Here is a 12,996-nt window from a genome sequence, read left to right on the forward strand (position 1 = left end):
GCCATTATCACACGAGTTGCCTTGATCTACTGGTTAGGTTTAGGGTTTAGGGTTTAGGGTTAGGATTTAGGGGTAGGTCTAGGGTTTAGGGTCAAGGTTAGGATCTAGGGTTAGGGTTAGGTTTAGGGTTTAGGGTTTATGATGTAGGGTTTTGCAGCTCGAAGCCTCCCCAGTTTAGGGTTTAGGGTTTAGGGGAGCTATTTTCACACCATTACACCTTCGAACACACTTTCACACATATCATAGGTCCACATGCAAGATTTGGTGGGATTCCGGTGCTCCGGCGGTCGTTCTCCCCCTCCTCCCCCCAAAAATAGCGGTATGTGTGCCCCGGCAGGTCTACCTCCCTAGATTTCTCCGCGCGAGGTTCCACCAATGTACTTTTTCATTGTTTTAGGTTTGTTTAGGACATATACACATGCAAAACCAAGCTTGGGACCCTTTGGCACATGGTAGCCTCTGGCATACCCGCAGCTAGAGCCATTATCACACGAGTTGCCTTGATATACTGGTTAGGTTTAGGGTTAGGATTTAGGGGTAGGTCTAGGGTTTAGGGTCAAGGTTAGGACTTAGGGTTAGGGTTAGGTTTAGGGTTTATGGCTAGGGTTTATGATGTAGGGTTTTGTAGCTCCCGTATCAGCAGGGTTAGTTGCGTTACTCGAAGCCTCCCCAGTTTAGGCAACGATTCGGGCGCACGGAAGAGAGCTAGCCGCACGGAAAAGCCTTTGCCGTGCAACATATGCGAGCCGCACGGCAAAGATCTCGTTGCCATCAAAGTCTTCGCCGTCCGATGTTTGCCGTGCGGCGTCGCACGGCGAAAACTTTGCCGTGCATATGGGCATCTTTGCCGTGCAACTCGTCGCACGACAACGAGCTGTTTCCCCGTAGTGAGGTGACCACGTCTTTGTTGAAACAAAATATCCTATAGACAACGGGGCGCATACGTATTCTAAAATGAAATTTGGCCGAGATTGAGGCTAGCGACTGAGGCTGCATGCAGTCTATGGACGATGGCATTTAATGCCTTGGTTAGATAGATTGTCTAAAGCCCATTTGAATTACCCATCTCCTTTGATTCGGTTTAAGTTTTTTATTTTTATCGGAGGCTTAGGAGTTACGCCCCCTTTCCTTGTAACCAGTGAATTTTCGAGATCAATAGCTTTCAGGTTTGGAAAAGCTTTGAGTGAAGGCTAGGTATGAACCATAGTGATGGATGATCATAGAGAGGAAATGGAGATTGATAGAACATGAGCACAAGGTGGCTACGTTATAGGCCGTCCTCTTGTTTATGTCTGTGTTGTGTCGTGTCTAGCGTCATATTCCTAGAGGATCGAGTGGTGGTAAAGTGTCTTCGACGGCATGACAACGATGCTCTTCTGGACGCCCTGGAATGTGAGGAGGATGTGGATGGCGGACTGTCACCAGGAGCTCGACAGGTTTGCCATGCTGTGTACTATGACGTTGGTGAGCATGTGATGCATGTAAAATGCATGCATAAACTTTGTAGTTTGTTGACACATATTCCCACATATTTGCAATACATTGATGTTATATTCATGTTTTATATTGATTTTTGGGGATTTATCAATGATCCCTTTATTTTGGTATAACCCCGCAGGACAGGAAAACCCTGTTTTGTGTATTGTTAGCTTTCGGTGACCTAAACAACGTTAAATGGAGCTAGGACTCTGGGATGTCAATATTTCATCAAGAGAAGCACCTGAAGCACTTGGACCTCACGAGAAGGGCCGGGAGGGACAAAAGAGGCCAGGTGGCGCACCCAGTTAGGGTGGGCGCTCCACCCTACCTCTTTCCTCCTCGGCCGTACGATTCGCTTAATTCTTTCGCCCACAGACTCCATTTGACCTAAAACCCTCTATATAAAGAACTCCTCGAGGCTTCCTCTAGGAGACCGCCGCAGAAACACTGAAACACCAAAACAGAGCCAGGACCAGAGAATATTGGAGGGGGAAACTCCGCCGGAGCCGCCGCCGGAGGAATCTCTACCTTCTCCAACGTCTCCACCACCATCACCCTGATGAAGAGGGAGTAGTCCACCTCTGGACTATGGGTTTGTGGCAGTAGGTTGATCTATTTCTTTCTTGTTCTTCATCATAGATCTAGTACCATATGAGTTGCACACATGATTATGATCATATATGTAATTCCTGTGTGGTGGATCTTTATTCTATGATTTGATATATGATATTGGAACCTATTATGTGTAAGATGTATTGATAGATGCATATCATGTACCCCGTTCTTAAGTACTTGTTCTGATTCAACTTGTATGCAACAACATGTGTAGGGAGAAGTGTTTATATTAGATGAAGTAGCATGGTTGCAGTGATTGAATAGTGACAACAAATGCAAGATATATTATGGTATTTGCCTTTCTTTTGCTGCCTCACTAGGGATAAAGTGAATTCATGTTCTATAATTATCTTGTGACATTGAGATAATCTTTTTTGGTCAAGGTAGCATATTTTGTGATTCAAACATAATGTCAAATTACTTAAGTCTATACTCTGTTGATTCTTAATTCAAGATTGCTTGAAGTTTTCCCTTTCTTGAGGAGTATAAGAGAGAGATGTGTTGCATCATATCTAGGTTAGGACGTGATGCCCATATGAATGATTATCAAACACATGTTGAAGTTGCACCAATATTATGTCTTAGATTAATTGTTTGTGTCCACTACAGCTTAAAAAGAGAGTAGACACGTGAACCAATGAACCCAGGTCCATTTTAAACCATTAGAAACACCTTTCCAACACAATTATGACACTTTATATTTTCTGCAATTTATTAATCCAAAAATCCAAAAATACTTTCTTCACTTGCAAACACACACAAAACCCAAAAACAACTATCTCTTTATTGCTTTTATCTTGCTGGCGTAGTTTAGTTCCTTTATTTTACTTTACTTTATATTGATATTTTATATTACTAATACAAAACCCTGTGCTTTACAACCACACGATGGAGTTGGGGACACAAGACAAAAACTTTGCTTTGCAGGTTCCTAGAAGAGGAGAAGAAGAAATCAGCCTCTAGCCACTTCCCCGAGAGTTTGATATAAACCCTTGAGTCACCCTTGTGGGGGAAAATATGCTTGCCACAACACTCTGCACTTGTAGTCCCAACGAGTTGGTAAACACAGAGTTGTTGCCATCAAGAACATTTTCTGGCGCCGTTGCTGGGGAATTGCAAGAGGGCTACATCATAGTGGTTGATGCGTGGTGAAACATAAGTCAATTACCAAGGCAACTCCTAGAGCATTTTCTGGTGCCGTGGAATTGCAAGAAGGACATCACAACTAAATCTTCATAAATTTGGAGTGAGCACATCTTATGGCACCATGAACAACAACTTTGTGCAAACACCTAAGTTTGGGGAGGTTGCACCACTTTGAGATTTTCTTTCTCCTTTCGATTTTCAAAGTAATTTGTCCTTTTCTTGTTTTTAGTCATTTTAGTTTTTCTTTAAAACAAAAAAAACATATAAAAATTAGTATCAACCTTATTTTCTAACCTAAGCATTATGAACCAACTCGTACAAATACCGCCTATCAGTTCTACTACTTCCTTTAAACAACTCTTTGGAGAAACACTAAGAGATGATTGGAAAAGAATAAACAAAATGCATAGTGAGGATCCTATTTCATGTGGTGAGAATAATATGAACCTTTTTTTATGGACTAGATGGATGATAAAATAATTCTTTAGATAGAGCCACAGGGGGAAGTTACATTATATTCTCGCCTGTAGGGATAGCTCTTATCCTACAAAAGTTTTCTAATGACCCATCATTAATGTTCATCAAGTAGGTTTTGGCTCCTACATAGCAATCTATGTCAAGAAAGGAGAGGTAGAAAGCTATAGTAATGAAGCCATGATACCACCAAAGCTTAGTGATACTTGGCTCCCCAAAATATTAATCAATATTGGCAAAGAGACCCATCATGCTATTTTAGATCTTGGATCTAGTCTCTCTGTGTTATCCAAAGAATTATATGATCTACTAGAACTCAAAACTATGGAAAAATGTTCAATAGATCGTTTTATTGCTGATGAATCAACTACACATGATTTAGGAAAAATAAATGATATTATGGGTGATTTACATATGACTTTTGTGCCTGTTGAATTTATTTTATCATGGACATGGGGAGTAAAACCTCTCATCCTATAATTCTTGGAAGACCTTTTTCAGAAATACAGGTACAATCATTGACTCAAAGGAAGGGAATGTGAAGTTTTAATTACCAGAAGTGTATGGAACACTTTCCAAGGAAGAAGGAGGTAGCACTAAGATACAAGCTACCACATGATCTCCATATCACTTAAATCAACTAAGTAAAGCCTAAATATATGGCTATAAAAAGCGCTTTACGGGAGGCAACCCGAGTTGTTTTTGGTTTTGGTTTTTCTTTTGCACTCTTGTTGTTATTGCAAGAGAGCCTCCTTTTGTTTTTCTATCTGGATTTTTTTCAATAAAATACCAAGTTTTACCCATTTGGATGTTTTTAAAGTTGTAATACATATGAGGAGTTTGTTTTGTTTAGGTGGTCGAACTGAGTTTTGTTTTCTTGCTGCTGAAAATCAGGGCAGATTCTGCCCACTTATGTTTAAGCCATGGGTTTCAAGATGATTTGCCTTGAGTCTTTTGATATGCTAGGAATGTGTAGGACACTATATGCTTGTTGGACTACTAAGGAATTTTTTTGTCTTTGATATATATGGAAACTAGTATAATATTTTTGTACCACTAATGTCTCCCCATAGAAAAGAAATGGGAGAAAGTTTTGTGTTGACATTTTTTGACAAGCAATGGAGGAACACCACACCAAGAGCTATCCAAGAATGGTGAAGCCATAAGCTTGGGGATGCCCAAGGCACCCCACTGGACCAACTAAACTATCGGTTTGCAAAATTCTAAACTTTGTTTTTTGAGCTACATAGGATGATCGTATAAATTTTGAGTGTCTTTGTCTAATCTTATGTGTAGTTTTTCTTGGAAATAAATGAGACCACCATGACAGATGTTTTGCATGCTTAGGAAAGAGCTACTGAAATAAACTATCCCATGATCGAATGGCTTTATTCGAATAAGTTGTGTGCTATCAAAACAAAAGGGAATGAAAGTAAGAAGCTGAAATTCAAAGTTATGCTTAGTGTTGCTAGTTTTAAATACTTTGATGAATGATAGTTTGCTAGTGCCTTATTTAGTGCTATCATTTGCTCATATACATGCATGTTTAATACTAATTAAGGAGCCTTGTTTGACAATAAATGATTGGCACTATGGACACTATGACATGCTTTTAGATATTTTTGCTAGCCCAAAATTCTCAAAACAAGCTAAGACTTGTATCCAAACATGTCAAACCAAACACCCATCATACCTATCTATGTAGCACTTGCTACTCCAAGTATATGATGAATGTAAAATGCATACATGACCTTTGCAATTTATTGCAACATATTACCACATATGTGCACCTTATATAATGTTATTCCCATGTTTTATGATGTTTTAGGGGATTTTCTAAACAATCCACCTCCAGTTCTAATTCTGTTTGGCAGGAAACACCACTTTTAGTGTTTTTGACTTTCCAGGAGCTACGGGACTCCAAAAAGGGTAAGATCAGGGGCTACATTTCGGAATATTTGAGATACAAAATGAGCTAAAGTGGGCCACCAAAAAGTCAACAGGATGGGAAATAGAGAGGGTGGCGCGGCCTTCCCCTCTGGCCGCGCCACCAAGCCTCTTTCGGCCCTCGAGCGTCCGTGTCACCTCATCTTTTCGCGAACCGACTTGTTTTGCTCTAAAAACTACTACATATACGACCCTGGGGGTTTCGTCGAGGCGACGGTGGTGTAGATCAAAAACACAGAAACAGAGAGTCAGCAGGGCATCGCCGGCGGAGACTAGAGGGGGGAAACACTGCCGGAATCGCCTCTGGTGGACTCCACCCCCTCTCCGGTGAAGGCATCAACACCAGCTTCATCATCTTCATCAACATCTACCGCAACTCTTCATCATCATCCTCTGTAATCTCTTTGCAAACATGATGTATGATGCAATATATTGTTTTCTCATGATCTATTGTATCTCTATGTTGATGTTTGATGTGAAAAATAGATAAATCTTAGAATTCCATCAAACTATTGCCACATTTGAGAATGCCATCAAACTAGTTCTCGTTTTAAGAATACCATCAAACGAGTGTCGTCATCCTGAAAATACCATTTCCACTAGTTGACCTTAGTTGAACGTTAAGTCAGAGGGATAAACATGTCAGTTTTTTGTCAAATACCCAAATTACCCTAAAATCTGTAAAAAAAGAAAAGGACATAAAAAACCAACCCGACCCAAACCATACGGGGCATGAAGACCCAATGGCTCACTCGACCTGGTTCTCATCTCACCGCCAACCTCTCAGTACTGCAGAGAGGCTTCTACAATTGACACAAACCTGACACTGTTCCCGGTCGCCGGCCAAGCTAGGATGCGTCGCCGGCAAGCCTAGCTACTCCACCGCCGGCCGTTCACCCTTTCCCTTGATCTTGAACATGTCCTGGAGATCGACGCGGTACTATGCAGGTATATGAATCGTCTCATGGAACAACATATCAATGTCTCTACGCTTGTCCACGCTAACAAAACTGATATGTTTCCTCTGCAAGAACTCTCCAAGCTAGGGCAATGCTTCGATCCCCTACAATAATGATATAATAGAACATGTTGTTTCATGGTGTGTTGCATGGCTGCGAGTCTTTGGCTCCGACCGCTAGGGGTGTACTCGAGGTCCAGGTCCAGAAGCCTCACCTTCTTTTCATCAAGCCATCTCTCGTACATGGCCAGGATCTCGTCGACCTTCTCGATCTCATTGGTGTAAAGCACCGTTAGCTTGGTGGTGCCATGCATATCGATGGTGGACGTCTCCGAGGTGGCGGTGGCCATGGCAAAAAGAAAGATGATCGGGGTGGCCGCTCGAGGGAGAAGAGAGGCTAGGCGGTAGTTCCGACGGAGAGAGGAAGAGGAATGGGCGATGGGTTTAGCGAGAGAGGAAGGGGAATGTGGGGCAGTTCCGGCAGAGAGGAAGAGGAACATAGGAAGTAGAGTGGAACAGGGGAAGTGGTTAATGATCTAGATCGCCTCCAAAAATATTTACAGAGTGTCCCGCCACTTCGATTTTCAAGGCAGTAATAAAGATCGTCATGTTTTTTCCCTCGAGTTTTACCATGTCACGTTAGGTATACTCAGTTATATCATCGAGAATAACACTACCGTGTTAGCTGTATTCACTTTATCAAGTACTAACCCTGGCGCGTGCAATATAATCAGTTTTACCCTCCAGTGGCTGGTCAATACAGTCAACGAATGCGGTTTAGTTGCTAATTCAATCATTTTATGCACAAGCAATTCAAATAAAGATCAAAACATAGTGGCACATACGCATGGAGTTTTCTCATGTGACTCTCCACCTAGGAAACCATAAGAAACATAGAGAGATCAAGTTTGACCCTAAACCACCAGTTTTCAAACCACCTACTAGCTATGAAGCTGCATGGCTTTCAACTCAAAACCCTTCCCAAAACCATAGTTTGTCTGAGTGAGGCTATACTTGGCACACTCCTTGCAAATAATTTGATGTAGGCCAAGATGTATTTCATTGCACAAAAGACATATTTTTCATTTTTCAAATATGTTTCTACTTCTATTTGAATCCCTTAGTATGTTTACTATTTACATGCCCTTGGTTTTTTTAATGGTACTCAGTTTTGCCCTCTCGCTTAGTCAGAAACTCTCACAAAAGTCCAAACTTATCCTCACTTTGGCTGCTACGTCCTGATTGGTTGAGCCGTTGTCACGCGGATCATTTCCACCAACCATTTATCCTCTGATCTAATGGGCAGGATAACCCCCTCTCTCTCTCTCTCTGATCATGGCCACTCCCTCTCTCTGTCGGTGGATCGTGGCTAGTGGCCACCCCTCTATGTATGTGAAATAACGAGTTTTCCACTAATATTTTAACTCCATAAACAAATGAATTTGAATGTACAATTAATCAACAAGTTTGGTTTTCTGCATTACTTTTCACTCTCCAAAAATTATAAACTCTCAAGATTTTCTTAGCACAACATTATCATGTACTAAGTGTAATTTGAAGGGAAAGTGTTAAAAGGTGTATAGTTTTTGTACATGCATGTTTATTCATCACTTTTCACACTCTCAAAATAATGAACTCTCAAGATTTTAGTTTATGCATTACTTTTCACATTCTAAAAATGGTAAACTACCAAGATTTTCTTAGGACAACATTATCATGTCCAAAGTGTTCCCTAATTTGGAAGTGTTCAGGAGTTGTATAATTTTGGTATATGCATGAGACATAAAGATTTTAGTTTATGTATTACTTGTCACGCTCTAAAAGTGGCCGAACCTTATAGCATGTATCGAAATCCGTCTAAAAACCTCACCAACACTTTCTATGAACTTTTTACCAAAACTTTCGATTTTTAGTGTCAGTTATGAATTTTGTAGAAAGTTCAATTACAAACTTTCGAATTTTACCTAAGCTTCAACAGAAAACTTGTTTCAAATTTTCTTTGGCGTACAACAAATAAACCCCATCTTGATCCGAGCACCACAGCCTCTAAACGATGCAGATGCCGATATCAACATAGTTAGAATGACATTCACCACCATGCCCGACTTCCTGGTCACTGCCGATAATTCACCCCTTAGTCTTGTGTCTCGCCTCATTTTGCCGAACCTGAGATCGGTGTTCCCTCTTTATCTCTCACTAACGAGCATGCACGCCGCCGCGGGTGCGGCATGCCTGACTCGTCTATGCAAGCCCCAAATTCTTGGTCACCGCCGGTGATGCTCCTCTCACTCCTATTACCTCTCTCGATTACCGACAAGCCAAGGCCAATTCTGAACGTGCACGCCGAGGCCAATGCCAAACATGCACGCCGATGTGGGAACAACCACGCCACCTCGGCTCTGTTTAATGCCATAGACCACCGCGAGTTCTTTTCCTTCGCCACCACACTCCCCTAGCACCCATCTATCCACACCAGAAAGGAGAGACACTAGTTCTCCCTACATTTCTCGCATTCGTGTCTGACACCATCACTCAAAGTGTTGAGGATGTCGTCAATTTCCTCCACCATTTCTCCCCTTCTTGCCACCGTTGGACGCGTCTAATTCCTATCTATCTAATGCATCAGGTCTCAACTTCATGGAGTTCTTTGTGGACACCGCTCTCCTCATGGCACAACACAGGTAGGGGTAAAACCAGAACAGATTATTTCCAACCGACCGACCAAAGCCTTACGGAAGGTGAAAACACGGATTCGGTCGAATAGTTGACGGAGATGGTCAGTATACGGTTAGTAGTTAATGGATACAATGGATACAAAGAAGGATATGGTTTTACAATTATCCGTCTGTATCCGAAGATATACCGTATTTCACGGTTATATCCAGCCAATATCGACATAATATCCGACAACTAATACATCAAATCTTTAGCTCACAAATACAGAAAATTGCAGCCCAAACCACAATTGGCGACCTCTTCATATATAGGCCAACACCGTAAACCTAACCTCCTTAAATTCCTCCTAGCACGTACCCTGGCCTCTAGCTCCTTCTAATGTCGTAGCCCTAGCCGCTAGGTGGTAGTAACATCTATTCTAGATTTCTACAAGAATTTTTACAATCTAATTTTAATCCACTAGTTAGTTCTATTTTTATTTTCAAAGAGATTTTCAACAAAATAATTATCCGCAACCGAGACATATTTGCCCCGTATTCGTAACCGATAGGTCCGATTCTGTATTCGTATCCGCGCACTATCCGCTCCGATTCCGAATCCAAAAAAAATATGGATACGAAATATGGTTTCACTACTATTCAACCGTATCTGATCCATTTTCACCCCTACGCACATGCAACCTCGTCCGTGCCATCCAATGTGGAGCGATGTCTAAATATCTACTTGTACGTTGCCACTTATCTCAGCCCCATGCCCCATTTGTCATTAGATGTACCGAACACCCACTTGTCAGCGTTTTGGTCAAGGGTAGATCATTTCTTAGGGTGAGAGAGAGATGGCTGGTCCGACGTGTCATTGCGGGACCATGTTCTACGTGGGCCCACTAATCAGCATGTAACGGCCAAAGCTGTTGACCCAACGGAAACATGCCGTTTGAGCATTTGTGAGTATTTCACAAAAGAGACAGGGAAAACGAGCAAATATTCAGAGCCTAGACAAAATTGAGTAGAACTAAAATGAGGGGCACGAAATAAAAATCTCTACTAAATCCACTTCATGTCAAAGTTCTTTTGGTAGAGCTAAGTCTTAAACTTGGTTCGAGTAGTTCTCTTTCCAAAAGAGTATTAGTGAGATGTGTTGGGTCATTTATAGCACCTATTTTAGGATGCGATGCCAATATGAATACAAATGTTTATCAAGCCACGTAATATTACTTTCTATCACTTGTTTATTGTTTTTAAGTGCTATATTCATACTAGAACAATGCCCGCGTGTTGCTGCCGAAGAGGTAAATATATTTATGCCGGGCTTTAAACCAGCAGGTGGCAGCCGATCTCTAGCCGATGGACCATCAGTGGAGCTCTGAATATTATGAAGATAAACTGAGTGTAAAAAGATTAGAGACACATCTCAGCAGCTATAATAGGAAAACAACCGCATGCTTTGTGAGCCGGATTTTGAGGATATCTCACTGGTCCGCTCTGCGTGTAGTATAACCTTGCCAACGGGCGTTATTGTGTTTAGAGTCAAAAAACTATTTCCTAGAAATCGTTGGATAGATCTGATTAGCTATTTTACTCCTTATCTATATTTTTTCTCTTCTTACCTTTGCGAGTATTGACTCTTCTCTCTTATCTGAGTTTCCGAGTCTTAGATTTCCATGTGGGTTGGACGATCTTTGCAACTTAATAGGATCGATCTTCGGAGGATCCCGACAGAAGCACAATATCGTCGATGCAACAACAACTCTTGTTAGTGGTGTCAACCCGATCAACATGGAGCAATAACTCTTGTTAGTGGTGTCGAGAAGATCGACACGTTGCCAGAACATCCGATAGTTCACCTCTCTTCCCCCGTACCATGGCGTGGGATCTAGGGGCGCGATCATGTAACGGCCCATAATACCCCTATTAGATTTTATTCGTGTTTTTTCTTTTATGCGTCATCTTGTCATCATGCATATTTTTGAACCTAAAATTATTTTATTAAAAACCTTTTTTTATTGGTAATATTAATCCCTCTCTTTTATCTCAAATTAAAATATATTTTCTGCCTATTTTGTTTTGTTCTAAAACTCTATTTGGAAATAGTTTTAAAATAAAACATTAAAATGTTTAAAATAAAAAAAGGAGAAGGCAACCAACCCGGCCAGGCCCAAGTGACCCAACCGGACCACGGATCCGGGTATCCACGGATATCCGACCCAATGGGCACGGGTATGGAGGGTTGATTATGTCCACGGATTTCATGGGGCGGATATCCAATAACTCATGGGGCGGGCATGGATAGGAGTTTTGTCCCATGGATATCCAATAAATATCCGGCTGACATGTGGTCCCACAAGTCAGTGAGACATGGGATGTCACCAAGGCCAAGCTGCCCCTACCTTGAGGCCAAACTGAGTGAACCTAACACGTAACCACCGAGTACCACCTCTGTCATGGCTCCCCCTGTGACTCCCTCGCACGATGTGAGAGAGTGTTTGGCCGGCGGCCCTCCCTTCAACCTCTCCGACAGTCCGGCTCTCCTCTGCCAAGAAGACGCATTGGTAGGAGTGAGCTTGCTATCATCCCGTCGTCCTTCCTCCTCCTCACATTCATTGTCTACACAACTATTGCTGAAATGCTATGAAAATATTGTTGAAATGTTGCTAAAATGTTGGTGTGATGCTCAAATATGTTATGTTCTTGCACATAGTGCGTAAACACATGGATATCCAGTGGATTTGGATTTGGAGCGACATCCATGCCCATGGATACTTTCATGGGCGGGGCAGAACGAGGCTAATGGATTTGGACATGGATCTAGTTTTGGTATATCCATGTAAACCCGCTCCATTGCCATCCTGAAACCGGAGGCCACCAACTCCACCAACAAGAACCAAAGCCCAGCCTCAGTCTTTTCCTCTCCTCTCTAGCCCAGCTCGGTCTCCACGTGTGCACAACCCATCTGGCCCGACCGGTGGAGGGAAGCCTAGGGTCCCTGGCTATTTTACACTTCGCCCCCACCGCCGGTTCCTTTTCCTTCCCCCCTGATTTTTATTCTTTTTCTGCTCAAGTCCCTCCACGAAGCCACTCTCTTCCTCTCCCGACGCGACCCCGACCTCGTCCACTATCTGCGTGAGCCGCATCACTCGACCCCCTCATCCCCGAGCGGTGCTAGCCCTCCATGGGTCTCCTCCACCTCCCGCGCGCCTCTCCCGTGATCTGGCCGTGCGCCGCCCGTCCTCGTCGACCTCCATCTGCGTTGCCTGCACTGGTGTGAGTAGTAACGATCACTATGCATGTTTATGAGATAGAGATTAAGTGAAACCATCAACCCGATCCATTTTAAGCCATAAGTAACACCTTTATATCTACTTTGTTGCACTTTTAATTTTAGTAATTTATTATTTTGAAAATACAAAAATATGATGCTCACTCTATTGCTTTATTTATTTATGTATTACTTACATATTGTTGTACCTAACAAAATACATTGGTGGAGTTGGAGACACAAAACTGTTCCTATTACTTGATACTGATAGGTAGTTCCTTGAAGAGGATTGAAGGACGAACTGAAGTTTTTCCTCGGGAGTTTGAAATAGTGTCTCGAGATACTCTTGTGGGGAAATCACCTATGCTGCATCATTTTACGCTTGGAGTCTCAATAATCAGCATACGCATGTTGTTTCGTTGCAATCAAGAAGTATTTTCTAACAT

The sequence above is a fragment of the Lolium rigidum genome, chromosome 1, assembly GCF_022539505.1.
Source record: "Lolium rigidum isolate FL_2022 chromosome 1, APGP_CSIRO_Lrig_0.1, whole genome shotgun sequence".
Classification (NCBI taxonomy): Eukaryota; Viridiplantae; Streptophyta; class Magnoliopsida; order Poales; family Poaceae; genus Lolium; species Lolium rigidum.